This window comes from Stenella coeruleoalba (genome assembly GCF_951394435.1).
Source record: "Stenella coeruleoalba genome assembly, chromosome: 14".
Taxonomy (NCBI): Eukaryota; Metazoa; Chordata; class Mammalia; order Artiodactyla; family Delphinidae; genus Stenella; species Stenella coeruleoalba.
In genome coordinates this window covers 1,643,971-1,657,241 of record NC_137160.1, presented here as the reverse complement: position 1 = coordinate 1,657,241, position 13,271 = coordinate 1,643,971, and the positions used below count along the sequence as shown (strand labels likewise).

The following is a 13,271-nucleotide window of genomic DNA, read 5'->3' as shown; positions in this document are numbered from 1 at the left end:
TGCAAAGAGTAGCATAAAAAAATTCAAAAGAATGGCTGCTTGTGCTTCTCAAATTTTTCTGTGCATAAGAATCAACATAGAGTGGAAATAAAAATGCAGACCCCTGACTCCATACCCAGGGGTTTGGATCCAGCAGGTCTGAACCTGGGGCCTGAGCTTCTGCACTTTTGACTAGTACCCACAGGAGGGTCTGCTGAGGGTACTTCGAGAACGCAACAATAGGGAGTCTAGAACGATTAATAAAAGATCGATAAATCGCGCTGATCCACAGAGAAGAGGACGCACTCGCTGCGGCTCCAAGAGCGTTAGTTTCTGGAGGGCCCAGCATGGTCTCAAGGGTCTCTCCTGCTCTGTGCCTTGTGACCTTGGGAAAGAAAGGGTCGTTCACGGCCACTTCGGGGGTAAAGCCTGGAGACCACAAGGCCACCTCCTCACTGGGAGGATCCGAAGGGTGCACATGTAACTGCGTGGCCGCACTTCCTGCTCACGCTTTGCGCAACACTTTCTAAAGAAATGCACCTTCCTAAGAGCAGCTCCTGCCCAGCGAGGAACATTGTGCCTGCAGACTTCAAAGTACATCCAGTCTCTTCGTGGCACACAATGAACACCTGACAAATGCTCGGCCGTGTGTTAAACACAGGAGCCAGACAGAGGAAAACCAGATTCGCCCTCGGAAACCAAGTCTTCCAGGCAGGGTGGACCGCAGGAACCGGACGGTGACACAACAGGTGCCGGGGAGAAGCACGAATTACGTTTGGGGAGACCGGCAAGGAAAGCGGTGTGTGCGGTGGCTTAGGAGTTCGTGGGATGTTCGTTAAGCCTCACTCCACGTGGAAAGGGCACGTTTACCTGTTTAATGACAGTCAGTACCCAAGAGCGAAGGAAGGTATCAGACAACATAAAATGACAAGTGTATAGTGTCAACCAGGCAGAGAAATGGGAAATTTTGAGAAAGGGATTTGCATTTTTCATTATTTCTAGGCAGGATGGTATCGCAGTGGCAACATGACATCTAAAAATAAGACAACAGAGAAGAAATTCCTTCCAGCACCCCCATCAGCAACTTGCCGTCTTTGGACGACTCACAGCTTTGGACAACTCATCTCGTGCATCCCTGTCTGTTGAACAGAGGTGCTAACTTCTTTCTCCCGTGAAGATGCTGGTGGGGCGGGGGAACGACGGTAAGGTAACAGCTGGATTCAGACTCTCTTTCCATCCCCGGTCCTCAGTTTGCCCTCCCTTCAAGGTCTTCAGACCCTTTTTCTAGCCCTGGAGCTGTCCGTGGTCCTCACGTTCTCTGGGCACATCCTCTGAAGTATTGACTTAACACTTCAGCTAAACTTTTCTTTGCATAAAATGTAATTACCCGTTCCCCTAACACAAGAGTGCAGAAAACATTAGTAGGACTTCCATGCGGGTCGAATCGCAGCAGAGGTAACTGCTGGTGAACCTGAAGGATTGGTCCTCTGGAAACTTTATTTGCTATTAATCATCCAAGCAGCAGGAAAATAGGATAGGAAGTTTTAATTATCCTGACAGCCAGGGTTTCAAAGTGTGGAGACATTTGAGGCTGTCTGACAAGAGCATCAGATGAGCTAAAGTCACCAAGGAGAACGAGCGCGTAAGTGCAAGAAAGGATGTTCTCTTTTTTAAAAAAGATGGACCTTGATGTTTCTCCCCCATGATTTCGGGCAAAATGCACCATTACAGCCTGTTTACGATATACTGAGAATGTAAGCGAGTGGAGACTGGTTCTTTACGGGGCATCTTGGGATATTCAAAAAATTAAATCCTTTCTATGTCTATCACGCAGAAACACGGCTCTGAGATGCGGAAGCAGAGGGTTTACGTGGCAGTGCTCCTGAGAGGGGGTGAAGAGGGACAGCAGAACTCCAACCACAGTGCAACAGCCCCAGAGACCCCCGTGTGGGAGGAGCTCTGCAGAGAAGACGGCCCTGAGCATTGCCCCAGTAAAGCGAGCGGGCACTTGTAGGCTGCGCCGGGCACCTCCATCACCCGGTCTCTGGATGGGGCTGCCCCAGGGCGGGTCCCTGCGCGTGTCTACCCTCTGACTTCTTACCGCTGTTAGCTGTCATCTGTTTCTCCTGCTGTTAAAATCACCTTTCAGTGCACTTGCCAAAACTTCCCCCAGTGACTGAGGAGTCTGGTCACTGGAGACCTCCCTCTGCCACCCATCTGGACCTCAAATCCTCCTGACTGGTTAGAGTTCTTTGCAATTGTTCTCAGTCAAATAAATGGAGAATGAAAGTATCTTCTTCTTCTAATGTGATATTTTATGTACAAAATTATAATAAAATATTCTCCGTGCTCAATAAAACAGCTGATTTAAAGCTTAGCAGGAAATATCTTGGCTTCCTGGCTAAGACCAGCTGCTAAAGGACAGTAAAACATTTATATGCAGGAGAACACACACCCAACTCACCCCATCTTGCAAAAATATTCTTTAATATCCATGTGTCATTTCTTTTGAAAGACTGAGGGTAAAGATATACGGTGCCTGTAAAGATGTTTTTTCCAAGAGTTTCTTTTTTCCCCATTATTTCTAAATTAGCTGATTCCACTGACAATTTTTTAGCTTTCTACATCTAGAGATTCACCATGTCTCTATTTAAATATATGAACTTATAATGACACGCTATAAGATTATTTCAAAAAATTTATATTAATATTTGGTTTCTGAATCACAAGACAGTGTTCTAAATGGACAAAAATCTTAGAATAGTCCTTTTAAGTGGACACCAGTCAATCACATTATTGAGTTCCAAAGGCACAAAGAAGTGCGTGAACTTGAAGAGAAAATAAAATGACGCCGGACATGTGAATATTCCCTGGATGAATCCTGGTAACAAGATTTAATTTCAACAGACATTTTCAGCCAAGCTTTATACAGGAACTGTGTTGATACATATTAGGACCAGTATAAAGGTTCCTAACTCCCACCATGAATGATGGGAGGAAGGGGTGTCACTTCCTTAAGGAAAAAAACCCAATTAATAAATATAGAAGAAGTGAGAGAAACAGGAAATCACTATTCCAACACCTCATTAATGATGGTCACAGGCAAGCTCCATCATGAGATGTGAAATTGGTGAGAAAAGTTTCAGAAGAAACTAAATATTTGTATAATTTCAAGTTTCACCCCCTCCCCAAGGTATTTATTCTTACAAAAGGAAAGATAGTTACTTTGCTGTGGAGAAATCTGGCAGACGCCACCTTAACCGAGAGATCAAGGTTACCTCACCCGCAGCGAGACACAGAGACACCACGTGCCTTCCGATACGACGCCCTGAGAATCAGACGCCACCCCCTGGGCACTCCTGCCCAAAATGCATGACTTCAATCTAATCAGGACGAAGCGTCAGACAAACCCCAACTGAGGGACCTTCTGCAAAGCAGCTGCCGGGATTCGTCACAAGTGCCGAGGGCGCGAAAGACAAGGACTTTCTCCCGCGCCACAGACGGGAGCCTGGGAGCTGCGACCCCAAATGCAGCAGGGGACCCAGGCCTGATCCCAGCCAGGAAAAGGGCGTCCTTAGGAAAGCCAGTGAAGTGGGGCAGGGTCTGCAGGTTAGTGACGGCCCCGCATCGAAGTTAAGGTCTTCACTTCACTACTGCCCCCTTGTAGCGCTCAGCAGCAACATCGCGGGGAGCACGCGGGAACGATTTTTGCAACTTTCTCTAAGTCTAAAATGATTTCAAAATGAAGAAACTAAACGAGCCGAACACCTCGTGCTGCAGCCACGCTGACTTCCGGGGAGGCTCTTCAACGTGATGGTAGGGTACGTCGCCACAGCGTACTTTATCCGGGAAGGAAAGTGGTTCACACCACGGCAGGGAGAGGAAAGGGGCCGCTGAGGACCCCAGATAACGTCTGACTGCTGACACCCCGAACCACAGCAGGAGCTGCTTCCCCTCCACTCCGCACCCTGCAGCAGAATTTCTTCCGCTCCCACCTTCGAGGGGCGCGGCCGTTTTGACTGCAAGATGGGGACAAACACACCAGTGGGTAAAAGGGAAAATGGGAGTGGAACCATGGCTGATGGAAACAGGACATTCAGGGGGAGCCAGGACACAGCCAGACCGCGGGTGCCCCTGACTCGGGCCCTCGCGCACCCTGGGTCCCTCACTCGCCTCACAGACGGCAAATGCCGGCAGGAGCTTCAGTTAAAAGGGGAGACATTAAACACGGCACCAAGCACATCGTGGCGCATGTTCAGAAGCACTGGAGAGACAAAGTGCCTTTTTATCCCATCGAGAAGGGTCAAAACAGTGTCACTTCCGAAACGGGGGCCAGAGGGCCACACGCCTGGGGTTGAAGGCATGTAGAAGGCTGGACGCTGGACAGCAGGAGGAGAGAGAGGCCATCGCTGACGCCCTCACCCCGGCCCCCCAGACCCCTGCAGGCGCATTTCAAACAGGCGCCACCCAGTGACCTCCCACGATGCTGACGACGGTGACCCCACCCGGTGGGGCCCGGGACGTGGCTCGGCGTGGCAACGCCCACCCCGAAGCGGCTTGTGTTTCTAACACGGGGCACAGTGACCCTCAGACGAACACTCAGAAATGCTGTTTCCAGATGATTCAAATTCCACCTGCAAGAAATGTGACGGAAATGCGAGCTCCGTACCACCCCCGAGCTACGGCCAGCAGCTGGACCAGACAGAGGTGCTCATGGGTGCATCTCTACAGGCACCGGCTGAACGGAGACGAAGCCTTTCCTGCGTTACTCGAAACAAAAGGAAAATGACATTTTCAAAGTAAAATGCCTCCAAGTCTGTCCAGTAAAGGAAAACTAGCTCCATGGAGACCACACAGTTTATTGGAGGATGTTAAAGAGATGCTGCTGGTCTCTGGGCCTCTAACATCATATGTGGCAAAAGGGAGAAACGCTGAAATATTTATATGAATATAAGATGAAACTTAACCAATGGGGCCTACTTCAATTACAGGTATTTTCATGTTACTGCTAAGCTGAAGTCCTCTGTCAATATTTTATAGGCTGCAAGTCCGGCCTGGGCACCGTTACGCCCCTGGCTCCTACCACAAATGCTGCCTGTCATTCACGATGTGACAGATGTGCCGTTGGAAGTTATACAGAAAAGAAAAAAAAAACCACTTTCACATTTTACGCTGGGATATTTTTTGCAGTGCATTAGTGATGTGAAGATGATACTAGATTTGTTGATAAGTTTCAGAAAATATTTTTCTTCCAAAATATTTCCATAATTATAAATAATCAAAGCATAGAAATTGTAGCTACACTGACTCTTTTTTAAAATTTTTATTGGAGTATAGCTGATTTACAATGTTGTATTAGTTTCAGGTGTACAGCAAAGCGAATCTGTCATTCATATAGGCCATTACAGAGTATTGAGTAGAGTTCCCTGTGCTATACGGTAGGTCCTTATTAGTTATCTATTTTATATATAGTAACGTGTGTATGTCAATCCCAATCTCCCAGTTGATCCCTCCCGTCCCGTATCCCCTACGCTGACTCTTTAATTCCATACCGTGTCATTACAGGTTGCTTTTCACCGGGACTCTTGATATGGTTTCAATGCTAAACACACCCCTTGGTCCTTTTCAAAGACAGAGAGAGAACCTCTTTGAAGAAAAAGGAGCCCAACCCTCCCACAGAACATCAGGTCGGTCTTTGCGCCGAGGGAGGGTGCAGGGGACAGTCTGCTCTCGATGTCTCCACCTCTCCCTAGTTAGCGTTACCGAGAGTCACACATGCGTATCCCAAAACAGGTCCTGTAACGTTTCAGTTAATTTGGGGTAAATTACAGTACAGGAAATATCAATGCCTCTTAAAATGAATTCAACAAGCTGCGAGGCTCTGTCACCAACACAAGTATTAGAAACCCAGCTCGTGCCCAAGGCCGTCGCCGCCCCGCCAACCCCTCCATGGCCACGAGGTCCGCTCACCCGGCACCTGCTGGGGTCAGAGGTCAGCACTGGCATCACGACCCCAGCGGGCACCCCGAGAAGTGAGCTCGTGGCCCGGAGCCCCTCGACATGCGGGGCCCCCGCGCACCCCGGGCCTGGCCTCCTGCACCTCACAGCCTCCCTGCCAGGCTCAGACAAGGCGCCGCACTACTCAGAGCTGGAGTTTTGTCCTACCCTCCCGAGGATAACGGCGCCTCAATCCAACACTCCCAAACCAAAGCTGTGGTCTTCCCGACAGCACCCAGAGCTCTGCCCCGCGCATGGTACCCAACCCGAGATGAGATGCAGAGGAACGCCAGGACCACACGTCTCATCGACTTCTCCTGCCCTCCCCCACCCACTCCCAGCCAGTCTACACGAGTGCGCTTGGCTTTACAGCCTAAATTCTGCTGAGACCGATTTGGATGGAAATCACCGCAAGGGGCAGCCCACGGCCCCTGCCTCTCGGCTCAGACCTGAGGCCAGGAAAGCAGGTCTGCTGGGCCCACCAGCAGTGATACAGCCTCAGGCCCTGTGCTCTGCGTCAGGGACAGTCCGCCACGACGTCCAGCCTCACTGTAAACGACAGAAATGCACCCTGGGCTACAGGCAGGCCACGAGGCTCAGAGAAGCCCCCAGGGTGGCCTGCTGGCCGATCCCACCTTGCTTCTCTACTTCCTTCAGGAGAAGTTACCAAGGAAGATGCACCCAGGCCACTGGGTCAGGACCGTGTGTCGGGAGAGCAAGTCAGAAGGAAGAAACGTGCTCCCCTGAGGAGCCGCCAAGGGCAGGTGGGCGTGCGCCAAGCCTCCGCCCAGCCCACCCTCAGGACAAGAGCACAAACGCCGCCCCATCCTGAGGAAACAGGTAAGGAGCTCACCTTGATCGTGACCTCATCCCCCTCATGTCCTATCACCCAGCAACCGCCTCCCCTGAGAAGTCATAGGAACTTGTTCATTCATCCGACAGATTCTCACAGAGCTGCTCTTCGCTGCCAGCCCCGTTCTAGGCGCTGGGAAACCACAGAAGTAACTCGAATGTTCTCACAGAGACGGACAAGACCAGGAGCAAGTTGGTCTCGGTGGTGACGTGGTGCCGGGGGCTATAAGGAGGTGGAACGGGAGCCCCGAGAGCCAGCGAGTGGGAACGTGGGGCGCGAGCCTAACCCCAGGCACGGGGCCAGGTGGCAGGAGGGAGCGGCCCAAGGCCCCAGTCACCAGGAAGCCATCAGGGCTGGGCTGGGGACAAGAAGAAGGAAACACACAGACCCCACAGCCTTCTCATGGACGCCAAGACAGCTCCCTGCCCTCGGAGATGCCCCAGGCCTCAGGGCATGGGCGCTTCGGGGAGTAGCGGGTGAGTCCTCTCACTGCCTGTTCTTATGTGAACGAACCCACATTGTGACGCCCTCAGGCCTGAAGAGCTTTTCCATACCCGCACACGCCTGAGGTCAGAAGGCATGTCTGTCTTGACACCAGGGAACTGGAGCTCAGAGGGGCCACACTCTCCAGGGAGCCACAGAGCCGGGCTTCCAGGCCCGCATCCGGGTTCTGACCCTGTGCTCATGCTGGCATCTCCCCGCGTCTTCCTAGTGACTGCCCAGTACATCCAGCTCCAGGACCCCATGGACCTGTCTACACAGTGGTCATCCCACCAGGATGAGTCCGCCCATATCACCCAGACCTCCAGGGTGAGGAGGGTGCGCCCTTCCTCTTCTCAGCTCACCTGGCCCACAGGTGCCAAGAAGCCCTGCAGAGCACAGATGAACTGATCTGAGGACGGTCGCAAGAGGAGCAGCGGCACCAGCGGGGCAGGGCGCATCCCCAGTGTGAAATGCGGAGCAGACTGAAGGCCAAGGGCTGGATCTGAAGGTCAGTGTCTAGAAGGCAAGCTCAGGGCGGAGCTGGGAGGAGGGCGGAGTGGACAGAGGGCCACGGTCCTCAGGGAGAGGCTGCTCAGTAAAGCCTCCAAGGCCAACGCTGATGGGTCCCCACCCTGACGCGGGCTCCACCCAGATCCCGAAATCCCGCGGTCTCTGTGCCACCCTCACCTGTTTCCTGCACATGTCCAGGGTCCTAGGAGGTGTGCACTTCCCCCAACCAAAGAGCTTTAGAGTTTGCCAAGTACCAGCTGCAGGAGGGGGATGGTCATGTATGAAACAAACAGACACATTTGCTGTGACTCCAAAACTGAGTACATTCCACACTTGGGAAGGAACTAGGTCTGGGGAAAATCAACTTAATGCATTTTCCAAAGTCTCCAAAAAGGTCCTTGGGTAGAAGAGTTACAGTGAGACTTGCCCGCGGTCTCTCCCTCCCTCCCTTCTTTCTCTGTGGTCTCCCTCATTGCTGGGAACCTGGAACAAAATGTGGGACCAGCACCTGCAACCTGGTGAGGCTGTCGGGGGCGGCCTCTGCCCGGGGTCCCGGGGCGGGTGGCAGCTTCCTCTCAGGCGGCCCCCACGTGTCCCGTCACGGAGGAATTGGACACCATGTGAGCCGCAGAGGAGACAGCTGCCCCCGTGGCCCGGGCTGGCGCCGAGGAAGGGGAGTGAGGTCGCCACCAACGGGGCTGCCACTCAGGAGCAGACAGGACACAAACATCGCAAGACAAGGAACTCCCGCTCGCCAGGACGCGCCGTCTGGCTGACGCGCTTTTTTTTTTAACGCTATCGATTCTATCTGCCAAAGGTCACGAATTACAGGAGGAATTATTCTTAAGGTATTTGCTGAGCCCGACCTCTTCTAATGATTTTCCTACCTCTGGCCGGTGGGTCCAGGAGGATTTTTGCTGCTCAACTGTTGTTAAAAGCCCCTGCTCTCTGTAGTCACCCAGCTTCTCGGGGAAGATGCAGATAAGTCCACTGGGTGGGGGGCAGGTTAGCTGGATAAACCGTGTTCTGTCCACAGCCTGGGCTCAGACGCTCCCCTCCTGGGACACAGGAGGCCTCTCTCAGCGGGCATGGGTCTCCTGAGTGTGGACCCTCTGCACAAAAGAAGCACACGCACTTGAGACACTGCAGAGCCTGACACTGTGGTTTCACTGCAAACACAAGTACAAAAGGCCTCAAATGTCCCCAGAAGGCCCAAGTGAAAGCACGTTGCATAGAATAAGGCCAGTTTCGGCAGGTCACCCAATGGAGAACAGATGGCAGCTCAGAAGTAATGCTGAGTCACTCACTGGTGTCTGGGGGGCTTTCACTCCCCCGAGCTGTTTAAAACCAACACGTAGAGCTCCGGTGGAAGCAGCTGAGGGAGGCATAGTCCGATGCGCCCACACAGACACTGTCCTAACTTGCCCCCTGGGCGAATTGCGGAATTTGTTATCTTTATTGTAAGAGGCTTATTATGTTTCTTTTTGTGATCACTTGAAGTTTGGTAAATGATACAATACAATTTATTATTTATACAGTGCCCTTCACAGAGAGTATCACAGAATGTTTTGCAGGAGGGGTGAGACAGAGAAGCAGACAGCTCTGCAGAGTTGGCAAGACCCTCCAGCGATGGGGGTGGAGGCCACGGGGCGGCCCGAGGGGCTGCGCTCTGTCCTGTGTCCCGGTTTCCATCTGGGCGCGCCCGTCGACGCCTGTGGGGACGCAAGCGTGGGCACACCCGCGGCGTGTCCGCCGCCTTCGGGACTCAGCCAAGAATGGCGTCCCTGAGATTCATCCACTAAAACAAGCACCGAGGTAGGCCTTCGAAGCTGTGAGAGCGCCGCCCGACTCTGCGGGGTCTTTGATTTCGTCGTCGTGGTGGTGTTTATCCTCAGAGGCAGATCAGATTAACTTTACTGCAGCTGAAAATCATGCATATATCGTTGAGAAAGACGCGCTTATTCCTTACTGCTCTTGCATACGACACAAGCAGCACCCCTCCAGGACGAGCGCTGGCGGGCATTTTCAGTGTTCCTCCATGATACAGTACATCATGATGTTAATTTTCCACATTACTTTATTCCTGCTCCAGACCATATTTTACAACAGAGAAAACAAACTGCCTGTAATTACACCGCATGCCAGGACAAATTAAGTAAACACACATTTTTTAATGCTTCAGGCTGTTAGGGTAGAAAACAAAGGACTTCGGTTAAGGTCAATATTAGAGTTATGCAATTGCCCAGGGATACAGAAGACAAGCCCTGATTGAATGTGGGCGAAGAGGAAATGGTTCCATTCAACGCCACAGAGCTAGATCCTCGAAAAATAATATACTGCCAATGAGGCCAGGGTGTTTCTCCTATTTTATATTCATTTTCTGGGAGATCAATGCTAATGCCAATAATTAAAAAATAGTAACAAACTAACAGGAAAATCCATTGTGTCATTAACAAGGACATAACTAGAAGTAAGCCCACTGTCCTCTACACCTGCCTCTGGAACTTACGTCTAAACAAATACGTGCGATCAGTGGAGCCCACAGACCTGAGCAGCTATGTTTTTCTTTCCTGTTCCTTCCTGCAAAATACTGACGATCACACCGAATGTTCAGAGTTGAGGAAATGCGGAGTTAAGAAAGGATCCGGGGGGCACGGGTGATTTTAACAAGCCAGTGCAACGAAAAAGAACATTGTAAATGCCCGGCAAGATTGGGGAAGGTCAGAAATAAGTGTTTCTGCTTCTACGCATCCCGCATCCCGCCATAGCAGCCAGGACAGAAGGAGGAAGCGGCATCGCCAGGAAGGTGCGGAGACAGACACGAAGGCTTTGGTGTCACCAGACTGATGAGCTCACACGCAGGCCACGCGCCTTCAGTGGCCGTGGCCGCACTCTCATCCTCACTCCAGCTTCGCCAAGACACGTGCTTTGGTTTTCCCTAGAAGACAGAAATATTTGCCTTCTCCTCCTACGCAGGAGCTTCCTAGACATCAGACACAGCCCATCCTCTTGGATCATGGATTCCGTATTTGCAATTCACTCACGCCCTAAAACATGCCGTCACCTCAAATCAACGCTCAGGGCCTCACGGTCCTTCGCAGACACACAGAGACGCCGGGGTGCCCGTCCCAGCTGACAGCGAACAGGTGATGCCTGCCTCCTGCACCAGCTCTTACACGGGAGACACACGTCCTCTTCAGGGTCCATTCAGGGCCACGTTTCTCAAATTTTCAAGCTTCTTCTTGATGATTTCACTGTTTACAAGTGTCCCGTGTGTGATGCTGGTGGGTGTTCTGAGCACAGGAAGGCCGTGACGTCCCTCCTGCTGAGAACACGTGTGTTAGATGAGCCTCCCTCAGGGCGAGTTGCAGTGATGCCGGCCATGAGCTCCGCGGGCGTGGATCCACGGTACGTGCTAAATAAGGCGCCCCGGGGCCCTGGACCCTGGCTGTGCAGCCCTGAGCACCGTCACCCAGCTCTCCTTCCCAACAGACGCAAAGAGCAGCAAAAAGCACTGCAAACTGTCTGCACTGGACTCATCATCACCACTTAACATACATCGTATATACATAACATTACCTATTGTGTCCATTACATATACATACACACAGAGAGAACCTGCAGTCCACATCCAATTTCAAAGCAAGCTCAAGCAAACTCAAAATAATACTTCCCCTTTGCCTGTATTTCATTACAGCCTTAAAATTCACTAAAACCCCAGGTCAACGTTGCTCAGCTAACTTCTAGGTCCAGGATTTTCAGGTGTTTTATAATCCCATAATTGGCGATTAAATTTGTTTTTGCAAACCGACATGCAGGTCCCCGCGTGGGTCCCCGGCAGTCACACAGGTGGATGCACGGCCTCTTCTTTATTTGACCGCCCACTTGATTCTTTAGTTTCACAAGGCAAAAATGAGGGTGTCTTATCTTCAGTAATGAGGACAAAGCTGGGGTCCACAATGAGGAATTCAGCTAACGTGGGTTTCCTTTTAGCCGTTTACACCAGACCCTTCCTCTGTCGAACAAGGACCTTGTTGGTTTTGCCCCATCCTTCCCTAGAGAGTCATCTGATTCATTCAGGGCAAGGAAGACTTGAACTTTAAAAAAAAAAAAAAAAACTCCACTGGCCATTTCTCAAATCTGCAAACTCCAATGGAAAGGCTATTTAAAGAATTGAGCCTCTGGAAGGATCCACCCAGAAGGCTCAGCACGGTGCCAGGATTTGAAGTGGTTTGTCTCAGCTCCAAGTGTTTTCTGCCGTCCCCAGTATTTTCCAGCCTGAGAATGTGGGCATGAAAAATGGTCATTGTGGGAAGACCAACTCCCTCCAAATCACTCCAGCAGGCAGTAGCCATAACAGCATCACTGTCACGTTGGCCAGGGTCCTGCACTGCTCTACAAACGGTAGGTCAGGATGTGCACAGCGCCCCCCAGAGCATCACGACAGCTCCCAGGACCTGCGGCACCGCCTGCCTGCTGCAGGAGCTGTTGTCTTTGTGAGATGTGACCCTCAGTTACTTAAATTCTTACCTCTGAGATAACAGTATTTTGGTAATGGATACGACACAACGCCAGATAATATGCAGCGGAATCAACCCCGCCCAATGGCACGTACACACTCATATATTCACACACATGCACGTACACACACGTTCACATACATGCACGTACACACATGCACACACGTAAACACACGCAATGCACATGAATGCATATACACATGCGCATGTGCGTGCACACACAAACACATGCACACGTGCACATGCAGACACACATGTACACGCAAACACACGCACGTGCACGTGTGCATGCACACATTCACGTACGCACACATGCACACGCAAACACACATGTGCGCACACGTACACAAACACACATGCACACGCTCACCTACATGTATGTACACACATGCATGCATACACACGCACACACATGCACACATTCACATGCACGCCCATACACAAACACACATGCACACACATACACACACGCAATACACTCACACATACATGCCCATACACACACACAAACACACATGCACATACACACGCTCACACATTCACATACATGCCCATACACACATGCACATTCACACACATGCATGCACACACACACATCTATCTGTCAGAGGCGAGTCAGCTGTCTTAAAACAGCCGAGGGATGGCGCTGATCTGAGAAATGTTCTGTGCACATTTGAACCCTCGCAGGTGGGGCGGGGACCAGGCAGCACCGCTCGGGGCTGCGTTTAACCCCTCTGCGTTGTTATTATTACCGCACAGGCCACTCCTAAAGCGCGCCCTGCGCTGGCACGGCGCCAGAGGGTCCTCGCACTTTTCCCACGCCTCGCACCGTGTCGCAGGGCCTGGAGTGACTGTGGCTGCTTCGTGGACGAAAGCCCCGCGACCCAGAGATGGGCAGGGAACCGGGAGCCAATCTCCCCTTGGCAGGC

At 51.6% G+C, this 13,271-nt stretch overlaps 1 long non-coding RNA gene across 2 annotated transcripts in view; it reads right to left on the bottom strand.

Moving 5' to 3' along the window:
- Positions 1–13,271, bottom strand: part of LOC307197169 — a 154,641-nt gene that overhangs the window by 80,716 nt on the left and 60,654 nt on the right. For both annotated transcript variants that reach the window (XR_013831341.1, XR_013831342.1), the window contains exon 4: positions 8,710–8,934. This is a non-coding gene — a long non-coding RNA (uncharacterized lncRNA). The remainder of the gene's footprint in view (positions 1–8,709; positions 8,935–13,271) is intronic.